We start from the raw sequence: 12544 nt of genomic DNA on the forward strand, positions 1-12544 counted from the left end.
GCAATAGCACAAATCAACACATAACCTGACAATACAATTACATCAGAATTAGGGCTACAGGAGATGCATTGGTTTTAGGAGTATTACGGAGAGGTGTCTGTCGCAAGTATTGATGCGTTCGCATTTTCACTATTCCATTAGACCAGCAATCCTTCCAATATGCCATTCTGTCTTTTGTGCCTTCCTGGCCATTGACAGACCTGCTACCTCAAGTCAACAAAGTTAGAGCTCATGGGATACAAGGGACAGTCATGACAGGAATACGAAATTGGCTGAACGGCAATTGGCTAATTGGTGTTTCTCCCCTTGTGGGCAGTGGAGTTCCCTACTAAATCTTGGGTGCACAGGGAACAATTTCATAATGTATGGAATATCTGAAATCATTGTGAACTGTGAGAAGGATAGTGTAGGATGTAAAAGTGACTCAGACAGGTTGATGGAATGGACAGGCAGGTGGTAGATAATAATAATCTCTCTTGTCACAAGTAGGCTTACATTAACACTGCAATGAAGTAACTCTGAAAATCCTCTAGTCGTCACATTGCGGCACCTGTTTGGGTACACTGAGGGAGAATACAGAATGTCCAAATTACCTAACAGCATGTCTTTCGGGACTTGTGGAAGGAAACCGGAGTGCCCGAAGGAAACCACGCAGACACAGGGAGAACGTGCAGATTCTGCACAGATAGTGACCCAAGCCGGGAATCAAACCTGGGCCCTGGCGCTGTGAAGCAACAGTGCTAACCACTGTGCTCCAATGCAGGCAGAGAAGTGTGAAGCGGCTCATTGAGAGGAAGGAATAATGTGGAGAGACAATGGGGGCGATCCTGCAGCCACGCTGCACCGGAAAAGCAGTTCACTGCGGCGCAGCCTGGCCATTGAAAGCTGGGAGACCCCCACGACTGGGATTTACCTGGCTCACAACTCGAGTCACTCAACCTAATCTCCCGAGATAGTGTGATGTGGATCCCGCCGACAATGGGCGGAATCACCTTTTAGCAGATCTGCATATTAGAGCGAGGCAGTACGTCTCACTCTAATGTGCAGGTCGAGGTACCTGAAGCTTTGGGATTCAACCCCTTTGCTTCAGAGAGCTCGGGTGAGCGCCAATTAGCAATGGTCTCCACAAACGGGGTCAGACAGAACAACACTCCTGGAAGTTTGCCTGGGGTTCGGAGGCCCCCAGCTGCATGCCCTTTGGGGAGTGCCACCTAGTGCCAGCCTGGCACTAAGGTTCCCAACTGACACTGCCAGCTAACATGGCACAGTCAAGCTGACATTTTTTGCGTATGCGCGATCAGGTCAGGGTTACCTCCCATATTGCGGTTGGGGTGGAGGGAACACGCAGCTAAATGCATAATTGCTATGGGACTTTTTGTTGTCTTTTGAGAGAATGGCACTCAATATAAAGATGAAACTCGAAGAAGGGTGTGCAGGAGCCGATGGAACTGGACAAGTGTGCCTAAGTAAAGCAAGCGGTGCATGAGATGACAGAACAGGTTGAGTGCACACTTAATAAAAGCATACAAAAGAAGGAAAAAGTATGCGATAAAGCTAGCCAGGAATATAAAATCAGATATTAAGAGTTTCTATAAATATTTTAAAATGAAACAAATGAGCATCGGTCCTACAGAAACGGACTCTGGGGAACTGATAATGGAAAAGAAGGAAATAGCAGATAATTGAAAAGTATTTTGCATCAGTCTTCACTGCCGCAGGCACAAGAAACATTCTTAAGCAGCTGTAATACTGTAAACTGGGAAATGGAAAGGACGGAGGAGCTCGGGGAAATTACAAACACCAGAGAAATGGTACAGAGTAAATTGTTGGAGCTGTTGTCAGACTGGGTCTTGATGGACTGCATCCTCGGATCTTAAAAGTAGTGTCTAGTGAGATAGTTGATGCATTTGTTTTAATTTTCCAAAAGGAGACATGGCATAGAGGGAAATTTGGCCGATTGGATCAGTAACTGGCTATCACATAGAAGACAGAGGGTGGTGGTAGATGGTAAATTTTCATCCTGGAGCCCAATCACCAGCGGTGTACCACAGGGATCAGTGCTGGGTCCTCAGCTATTTGTGATTTTTATCAATGACTTAGATGATGGAGTTGAAGGTTGGATTAGTAAATTTGCTGATGACACCAAGATTGGTAGAGTAGTGGATAATGTGGAGGGCTGTTGTAGGCTGCAAAGAGACATTGATAGGATGCACAGCTGGGCTTAAAAGTGGCAGATGGAGTTTAAGCCTGATAAGTGTGAGGTGATTCATTTTGGTAGGACAAATTTGAATGCGGATTACAGGGTCAACGGCAGGGTTCTGAAGAATGTGGAGGAGCAGAGAGATCTCGGAGTTCATGTCCATAGATCTCTGAAAGTTGCCACCCAAGTGGATAGAGCCGTGAAGAAAGCATATAGTGTGTTAGCATTTATTAACGGGGGATCGAGTTTAAGAGCCGTGAGGTTATGCTGCAACTGTACAAGACCTTGGTTAGACCACATTTGAAGTATTGTGTGCAGTTCTGCTCATCTCATTAGAGGAAGGATGTGGAAGTTTTGGAAAGGAAACAAAGGAGATTTACCAGGATGCTCCCTGGATTGATGGGTGGGTCTTATGAGAAAATGTTGAGGGAGCTGGGGCTTTTCTCATTGGAGCGAAGGAGGATGAGAGGTGACTTAATTGAGGTGCACAAGATGATGAGGGATAGATAGAGTGGACGTTCAGTGACTTTTTCCTTGGGTGGATGTAGCTGTTACAAGGGGGCAGAACTATAAAGTTCATGGTGGAAGATATAGGAGGGATGTCAGAGGTAGGTTATTTACTCAGTGGTTGGGGCGTGAAACGCACTCCCAGCTATGGTAGTAGAGTCGGACACTTTAGGAACTTTCAGGCGGTTATTGGATAGGCTCATGGAGTGCAGTCGAATGATTTGGGAGTAGGTTGATTTGATCTTAGTTTCAGACTAGTTCGGCACAACATCGTGGGCCGAAGGGCCTGTACTGTGCTGTACAGGTCTATGTTCTATAAAACACCTCTTGGATTCAGGGAAGGGCTCATTAGTTTGGAAGATCGTAAATGTAACTCCATTATTCAAAAAGGCAGGGAGGCAGAAAGCAAGAAACTACAGGCCAGTTAGTTTAACATCTGTCAGAGGGGAAATGCTAGAAGCTATTATTAAACAAGTTAGCAGGGAATTTTAATGAGCTCAAGGCAATCAGGGAGAGTCAGCACTGTTTTTGTGAAATGCAAATCGTATTTGAACAACTTATTGGAGTTCTTAGAGGAAGTAACAGGCTGTGGATAAAGAGGAACTGATGATGTACTGCACTTCAATTTTCAGAATGCATTTGATAAAATGCCACATCAAAGGCTAGTGCAGAAAATAAAATCTCCTGGAAAGGGGTACCATATTGGCAATAGAAGATTTAATGCTAGCTAACAGGAAGCAGTGAGTATTCATAAATGGGTCTTTTTTAGGTTGTCAACACAATGAGTAGTGTGTCACAGAGATGAATGGATCTCAACTGGTTACAATTTTATATAAATTATCTGGATTAAGGAATGGTCGCCAAATTTGCTGATGACAAAAAGAGAAGCAGGAAAGTAACTTGTGAAGAGGAAATAGGAGGCTACAAAAAGAAGCAAGAAAAATCAGCAAAATACTGCAGATGCTGGAATCTTAAACAAGAAACAGAGGGCGCTACAAAAACTCACCTCACCAGGTCTGCCAGCATCTACTGGGCAAGAAAGAGTTAACGGATGGGAGGGAGGATGTGTAAGAACTGTAGAAACTGCGGCAAAAAGTAGCAACTTTAAGCAAAAAGTAGCAACTTTAAGAACAAAAAGGCACATGACCTGGTGTGAGGGTGAGGGGTTTGCACTGAGGCAATACATAAATGGGAGATTTTTTAAAAAAAGGTTTAGAAGAGAAGTCAAAATGTAAAGTTGCCAAACTCAATGTTGAGTCCCAAGGGCTGCAATGTGCCTAATCGGAAGAAGAGGTGATGCTCCTCCAGCTTGCACTGGGCTTCACTGGAGCATCGCAGAAGGCCAAGGAGGAACATGTGGGCATGAAAGCAAGGTGCAGAATTAAAATGGCAAGCACCAGGGAAGGTTATGCTTGTGGACTGAGCAAAGGTGTTCCGAGGATTCCCAGTCTGCGTTTAGTCTCCCCACTTTAAAGGCGATCAACAAATCTGGGAACAAATACAATAAACCAAATTGAAGGAAGTGCAAGTGAAATGCTGTTTAACCTGAAGGAGTATTTTGGGGACTTGATGGTGAGGAGGGAGGCGGTAAAGGGGCAGGTGTTGCACCTTCTGTGATTGCAAGAGAAGGTGATGGGGAGTTGGATATGATTGAAGAGTGGACCAGGGTGTTACAGAGGACTCTTTTTGTTAAGCAAGGTTATCAGGAGTAGTGGAATGCAGATGTGTGGGTACCATCAGATCAACCATGATCTTGCGGGACAGGCTTGAGCTTGTTTATATAGCAGACTAGGCTTTACCAGTTGGGGAACACGAGTACAAAAACAAGGAGGTGATGCTGAACTTATAAACAAAACACTATTTATACCTCAGCTGGAATATAGTGTACAATTCTGAGCATTGTATTTTAGGAAAGATGTGAACACATTGATGTGAGAGTGCAAATAACAATCTGGTGAGAGAGTGCAGATAACATTCACGAGAATGTTTCCAGGTATGGTTCAGTTATGAAGACGGAGTGAAGAAGTTCGGGCTGTTTATCTTGGAGAAAAGAAGGCCGAGGGGTGATTTCTAGGGAAGTTCAAAGCCATGAGGCCACTGGACACAGTAGATTAGGGAAAAGTTGTTTGCACATGTGATTTCCCCTGGACAGAGTTTTAATAAAGACATGAGAAGTCTACACTAAATAAAATAAGAACAGAGTTTGATCTATACAAACAATATGTACATTGCTGGATTACTCTCTCCAGTTGGTGCCTTACTAGCCGACCTTACACACATTTGGTAATTGAGATACCCCGCCCCCAACAGGAGAGCTCGGATTCAATAAACTCCCCAGCCTGTAGGTCCCGTGGGGGATATTACAGGAATGATCTGTCGGTTCATCACCCCTGGATGGAGTGTCTATTTCATGGGACTGATTTTTTGTGGGAATTACAACTGGCTGCTTGAAGGTCTAATTACATTGATTTAAAAATGGCCCGTCATCACAGCAAATGGCTGCAGGAACAAAGCACACATTTTGCCCCAGTAACAATAGTATTCGGTCAAAGCAAAAGACTGCAATACATGCTGTTCCCCAGCATTGCTCTCCTCTGGCTGCAGGATGTATAACTCCCAATTGGCCAACCGAATTACTCCAAATGGATGTAAAGGGACGCAAATCTATAAGGAGCCGCTCTATGAAGCCACATTTAATTAGGATACCTAAAATGAAAAGTTGAGGAAAACATGAATAAGATACATGGTTTGAACTATATCCTATCCTCTTACAATGAGATATCCCACCACCAGGCTGCCCACATGGGAACTTGATTATGAAAAAGATTCCGTATAACTTTATTTTTCGGCTGTCCAGTGATAGATTGTTTGCATAGCAGTGACTTAAGTGACCTTTGAGGTTGTACTGAGAGAGTTAGTGATGTACAACATGAAGCCTAGTTCTTTTCTCTTTCAGCATACAAAGTTTCCCCCATTAACCACACTAGGTAACAAAATCAATCTTCAGATGGACTTCAGTTGTTACCAGGCAGACGGTTGGCATGGTTACGGTAATAAATCTCAAGGCCCTGATTGAGCTGCCCCCTATTGGGTGGAGGTGTGCCCAGCTGGGGCTCATTACTTAGTCCTTTAAAAAAGGGACATTCGCCAGCCCCCAATTTGGAACCCTATTGTATAAACTGAAGTGAACCTGGAATTCTGTGTTGACATGTGTCCGGAGGAAACTACAACATCTTCTTCAGCACCTTCAACAAGTCATCGATGAAACAGAACATCTTGCCAAGGCCAGCCCCACACCCCCATTACTTGCCTTCAAACAACCACGTAACCTCAAACAGACCTTTGTGTTTTGTTATCTGTGTGGTAGGTAACATGTGCTACTCAAACCTTGGTTCGTGATGAGGTCTTCTGAATCTCGATGAAGACTCAAACTCGTCCAGTAGTAACAAAAGGTTTATTGAGTAACTATAACAATAATTACATGACTTCTTTACTTTAACTTTGATGGTTACTAAGATCTAACTATGGTAACTATATGTAACTCAACTATCCATCTGAACTAGTCTGCTATTGCCCTGGTCACAGTGCACCCAAGAGAGACCCACTGTGACTGCCTTTTATACACCTGTTGGTCCGGCCCTCTGGTGATCATGTGGTGCTACTGATTACACATTAACCCCTTGTGTACATGCACATAGAGATCACTACATCCCCTTTTTTTTCGTGTTACGTATTTTCTGTAAAGAAAATTGAACAAACATAATGAATGCAGTTTGAAAATGCATTACATAAAATCAATGAGTTAGTCCATCAATTGTGAATACATTTAGTATCTAAGGTCTGGAATTTTTTCTGTGCTTGCGGTATTGATCTAGTGTGCCATCTGCCTTATTGTGCTTGCTTGTTCTGGAGCAGATGTGAATTTGTGAGATTCTGTGTCATGCCTTGGCATGTTTGTAGTCTTGCCATTGTTTTGCAGTGTGCTGTGGCATTGTCCTTCATGTGCAGAGTTGTACCATGTTGTACAAGTCGTTGTTTCATTGTTGTTTCTGTCATTTGTGTTTGTTGTTGTTCTTGTTGTTTCGGTTTTTTGTTCTTTTCGCTGCTGTTCTTGTGCTGGTTTCTGTTTGTCATTTTTCTTGTTGTTTCTGTTATGCTTCTTTTGTTGTCTTTGTTGTTCTTGTTGCGCTGCATGTTGTTTTTGTTGCTGTTGTGCATCTTGCGGTGTTTGTTGTTCTTGTTGCACTGGGTGTTCCGTGTGGATAATTTGAGTCATTGTCACAGTTATTGGTATCAGTGTCCATTGTGGTATCTGTTACATTGAGTGCGTCTTCTTGAGAATTGTGAGAATGATCCGATGTTGGTGACATCAGTCATTTGTGGTGGATTAGATTCCTCTGCTTTGCTTCCTTGGTACTCCTCTTTTATTTCTGGTTCACTTGAATCATCATTGATTTCTTTGTGTTCCTCTTCTGGAGTCAAAATCATCACAATTTCAATTGATGTGGTCTCTCTGGACTCATGAATAGCTTTCCTCTGATTGCCGAGTGCTTCTGTACAGACAAGCTGTGGTCTGTCAGTCTCGCTGTGATCCTGCACGTCCTGTATGGGAATTGTGATTTCTTCGTCACTTGTCTCAGTGGGTAGACATTCAGTATCTTTTTGTTGGTTAAATGAGCTGGGTAGACTTTCATAGTCTTCTTCTGGTGGCTCAAATAAACTGGGTAGACTGTCATAGCCTTTTTGTTGTTAATGTGAGCTTGGTAGACGCTCAGCTTTGTTCATGCATGGCGTTCGCTATGGAGTGTTTGCTTGCTTCCATTTTCGAGTCTGTCCCCAAGCTGTCTGCAGAGGCTCGCATCGCACTCTCTGCGGAGGCTTGTGTCGCTCTCTGTGGAGTCCATCATCGCTCTCTCTGCGGAGTCTATCTGTGCTCTGCATGGCGTTTTCTTCTTGGGTATTGCTGTCATCCAATATAAATTGATGATCTGCCATAGCATCATGGTATTGGAATCACCTACCATAAAGAGTCGTGTTGAGCTTTGCAACCGTGTTGATGATGCTGTGATCAGCATGTCTGAATAACTCAAGCCATGTCGGAGTAGCATTGTGTGTATTGTTCAGTCGACAAATCATGTTTTGTTTTGGAGTTGTCATCGTTCTCTTCATGTTCAATGAACAAATCATCTTCTTGGGTTTTGGATTTTTCAGTGTGCTCTTCACTTTGGCTGGTGCAGACTACTTGTTCCAGGGTGTTGTGAAAGTTATTTTCAACTGGTGTAAGTTCGGGCATTGTTCTGTCTTTTGGAGGTAAGAAAATTGGGTTTTGCAGCTTTACATTTCTTTTTGTTCATTTCCGTGCATTTCCCTTTTAAGTGGGCATGGTCCGGGTCCTCTGACATCATAACGCTCGTGACGTCATGTGTAGGAATCGATTGTGCATGCGCAATTAGAGTTTCCTTCACTGTGCGCTCTTTTCGCAACTGCGCATGCGCAGCTGCGAGTGTATTTTGTCATTTTCCTCCTTTTTGAGAAGTGTGCATGTGCGTACTGGCCTGGAACGCTCTCGCTCAAGATGGCTGCCAATCAAAAAGTACTGTTGCATTTGAGTGAGATTTTGCCTCTGCCTCGTGGTGAGTGTTCGCATCATTTTTACCGATTTTGTTTTCTAGATACTGATTCTGTGTTTGTAAAGACTCAGTATTGATTTTGCTTTTGTTCATAAACAAGGCATTTTTGTCCAGCAGTTTCGAGGGTTAGATACTTAACTTGTGAAAGTTCTTCCTTCAAATTTTTGTCAGATAGTCTATAAATAAATTGATCCATTATCATAGTGTCTCTAAAATCAGCATAATCACAGCTTTGTGGTATTAACTTGAGATTTGTAATAAAATCAGTGACGGGCCATCAGTTTCTCTGGCATTTATGACAAGAGTTAAATCTTTCCAGCATCTCACCAGACTGAGTCTTACAGTGTCCATCAATTTTTTTGACTATTACTTCGAATTTGGTATTGTCTTCACCTTCTAAGTAATTAAAGCAATTATAGATTTCTCTGGCTTCATACCGTCCTATTGAGAGTAGTAGTGCTATTTGTGTTGCGTCAGAGACCGTGCTTACATCATTAGCTGCGATAAATATTTGGAATATCTGTTCAAATCTTTTCCAGTAATAACTTAAATTACCGGTCGTTTCCAGCTGCCCTGAGGGCCAATGAGTCGCATAGTTAGTCATTGAGGATCCATTTGCTGCAAAGTCTTCAGTCAAATATCCGGTCTGAATTTTCTTCTCTTTTTGTCTAACCTAATCTAACTAGTTCTGTGAAAGCCAAGCACCTGGTACCATGTTTCATTACCTGTGTGGTAGCTAACATGTTCTACTCAAACCTTGGTTAGTGATGAGGTCTTCTGAATCTCGATGAAGACTCAAACTCGTCCAGTAGTAACAAAAGGCTTATTGAGTAACTATAACAATAATTACATGACTTCTTTACTTTAACTTTGATTCTAGCGATAAGGTTACTAAGATCTAACTACGGTAACTATATGTAACTCCACTAGCCATCTGAACTAGTCTGTTATGGCCCTGGTCACAGTGCATCCAAGAGAGATCAAGAGACCCAATGTGATTACTTTTTATACCCCTGTTGGTCCGGCCCTCTAGTGATCATGTGGTGCTACTGATTACACATTAACCCCTTGTGTACATGCCCATATAGAGTTCACTACACTTTGTTTGCAGCAACCTACCCAGCTTTCAGGAGAACAGCGACCACGATACCACACAACCCTGCCATGGCAACCTCTGCAAGACGTGCCAGATCATCGACATGGATACCACCATTACACGCGAGAACACCATCTACCTCATACACTGTAGGCAAGGATGTCCCTAGGCATGGTAAATTGGCAAGACCATGCAGACGCTGCAACAACGGATGAATGGACATCGTGCGACAATCACCAGGCAGGAACGTTCCCTTCCAGTCTGGTCACACTTCAGCAGTCAAGGGCATTCAGCCTCTGATGTTCAGGTAAGCGCGTCATAGAATTTCATAGATAGAATTTACAGTGCAGAAGGAGGCCATTCAGCCCATCGAGTCTGCACCGGCTCTTGGAAAGAGCACCCTACCCAAGGTCAACAACTCCACCCTATCCCGATAACCCAGTAACCCCACCCAACACGAAGGGCAATTTTGGACACTAAGGGCAATTTATCATGGCCAATCCACCTAACCTGCACATCTTTGGATGGTGGGAGGAAACCCACGCACACATGGGGAGGATGTGCAGACTCCGCACAGACAGTGACCCAAGCCGGAATCGAACCTGGGACTCTGGAGCTGTGAAGCGATTGTGCTATCCACAATGCTACCGTGCTGTCCAAGGCGGTCTTCAGGACGCACGACAACACAGAATCGTCGAGCAGAAACTGATAGCCAAGTTCCGCACACATGGGTATGGCCTCAACCGGGACTTTGGATTCATGTCTCACTGCATTCACCCCACACCATCTGGCCTGGGTTTGCGAAATCCTACCAACTGTGTTGGCTTGAGACAATTCACACTTCTTTAAACCTGTGATTACCCCTCTCTCCAGTCAAACCATCTGGACCTGTAAGGACCTAATTACCTGCAAACAGTCGCATTCAAAGTATCATCTTGCATCATGGACTTTGTCTATATTTGTGTTTGTCGAACCCACCTCTTCACTCACCTGATGAAGGAGCAGTGCTCCGAAAGCTTGATTTCAAATAAACCTGCTGGACTTTAAACTGGTGTAAGAATTCTTACTGTTTCAGAGACAAGGCTGTGTTTCTAGTTTCATTTTTGGTTCTGAAGCAGAGAAGGAGTAGCTCTGAGTCTCTCTCTCTCCAAACATCCGGCGTAAGTGCTCTCCTCAGACTGGATGTCATTCTCGAGATTACAAAGTGAAGTCAAACCACATGCTAGAAACTGGGTTTGATGTCATACAGAGTGCCTGAAGTAAAATACAGGCCTGAAATGTGAGCCTTTGAGTGGAGGACGCAGTTTCATAAAAGATAAAATGTCTCTCTCCAGGAGGAAGCCTACTGCTTGTGAGTACTGACTGAATGACCCTGCAAGAAGACCATCACCAACTGTAAACAGAGGTTTCAACCAACCAGCGTGTTGGGAGGAAAGCCTGCTGCAAAGAAATCATCTGAAGCACGGACTCTATGTCGGTGTTGGGACTCTGGGGTATGTGGGACTGGAATTGACTGCGCACCAGCCCAGTGTCTCATAACAATGAAGCAAAAATGTAGATCAAAATCCACTCTTAAAATAAAATGAGCAATCAGGCTTACTTGCTGTTCTCTGTGCAGACATTTGGAGGACACCCTTTCAGGACCAACTTGAAAATCCTTCTCTCTGGTCAGGCTCAAATCCTATAGCCAAACTGCCAAAGCCACAGACAGATTTGTTTCCTTTGATTAATTACATCATCTGTATCACACCAAGATGCCCAATGACCTGCTTAGCTAGGACTAAACACCATCCTCATTAATTAATTATCTACATCCCAGGGATGCTCCAAAGACAACAATATTCCATTACAAACATGTAAATGGGTAAAATCATTAACTCACCTTTACGATTCCTTAATCACATCTTTTGTAGACACACAGGGCGCGATTCTCCGCTCCCCAGGCCGGAGCGGCCCTCCTGTGATTCTCCCACGCACCCCAAAATGGCGTGACGCGTTTTGCGACACGCCGCTCGGAGAACCACACCTGGTCACTGCCGGCATGAACATCGCGCGAAAGGCACGTTTGGGGCCTGTGGGGGCGGTGAGGGGATCAAGCACCACAGCCGTGCTCGGGAGGGGACTGGCCCGCGATCGGTGCCCACCGATCGTCGGGCTGGCATCTCCAAGAGGCATACTCTTTCACCTCCGCCGCCCCTGCAAGATCAAGCCGCCACGTCTTGCGGGGCAGCGGAGGGGAAGACAGCAACCGCGCATGCGCGGCTGACGTCACGTAGGCGCCGCCGGCCGCGTCATTATCAGCGTCAAGGCCCGGCGGCCAAGTTCCCCGCAACGCCACTCCTAGCCCCCGGGTGGGGGGGGAAGAATAGGGAGGAGCAGCCTCCGACGCCGTCGTGAAACACTCCGGGTTTCACGCCAGCGTCGGCCGTTGCGGAGAATCGCGCTCACAGTTTTTAAAACAAGGGTTTTTAAATAACATTACTGCAACAAAATATAAAATACAATATATTAACAATTTTTGACATTCAAAACACACTGGAGATGCCACGCATGTCCACAATTTTGGGGATGATTCTCAATCGATCCCAGGGGTCATGGTGGAGAAAACAGTGCTGGCTTCAAGACCAGGAAAGAAAACATATGAAAATACGTGGACCAGCTCGGGTGCAGGCAGCCCATCTTAGATTAAACCATGCCAGGTAAATAGATACCCTCACTATCCTTCGTGCCGACCTTTAGCTCAAGAGGCACAGTCCATGGGGGACCAAGAGAACAACAAAGACCCTGCTTCCGATAGGGACTCAGGCAACATAACTCCCAGGGATGGCTCAATTGAAGAGGAGTCCCAGCAGTGACTCTTCGCCACTGTGGACACGGAAGAGATGATCCCCGGCCCGCTGTACGCCCCCTATCCTGGCTCTGCCACTGGCAAACATGTGGCTATACATGAAGCTTTAGAAGGAGGCCCCATCAGCAGGATACTCAAGGGGGAAAATTCAGACTGGAGGGACAGGGTGATGTGATAACCCACCCAAGGTCCACGGGGATTCACATGGGACTCAGTAGAAACATCCCCTCTTATTGGGTGGAGGTCCTCCCAAATTGGACCTT

General features: G+C 44.8%; 1 protein-coding gene across 3 annotated transcripts in view; it reads right to left on the bottom strand.

Moving 5' to 3' along the window:
• Positions 1 to 12544, bottom strand: part of LOC119954185 (G protein-activated inward rectifier potassium channel 4-like) — a 52961-nt gene that overhangs the window by 8951 nt on the left and 31466 nt on the right. The window lies entirely within an intron of this gene.

This window comes from Scyliorhinus canicula, chromosome 19, assembly GCF_902713615.1.
Source record: "Scyliorhinus canicula chromosome 19, sScyCan1.1, whole genome shotgun sequence".
NCBI lineage: Eukaryota > Metazoa > Chordata > Chondrichthyes > Carcharhiniformes > Scyliorhinidae > Scyliorhinus > Scyliorhinus canicula.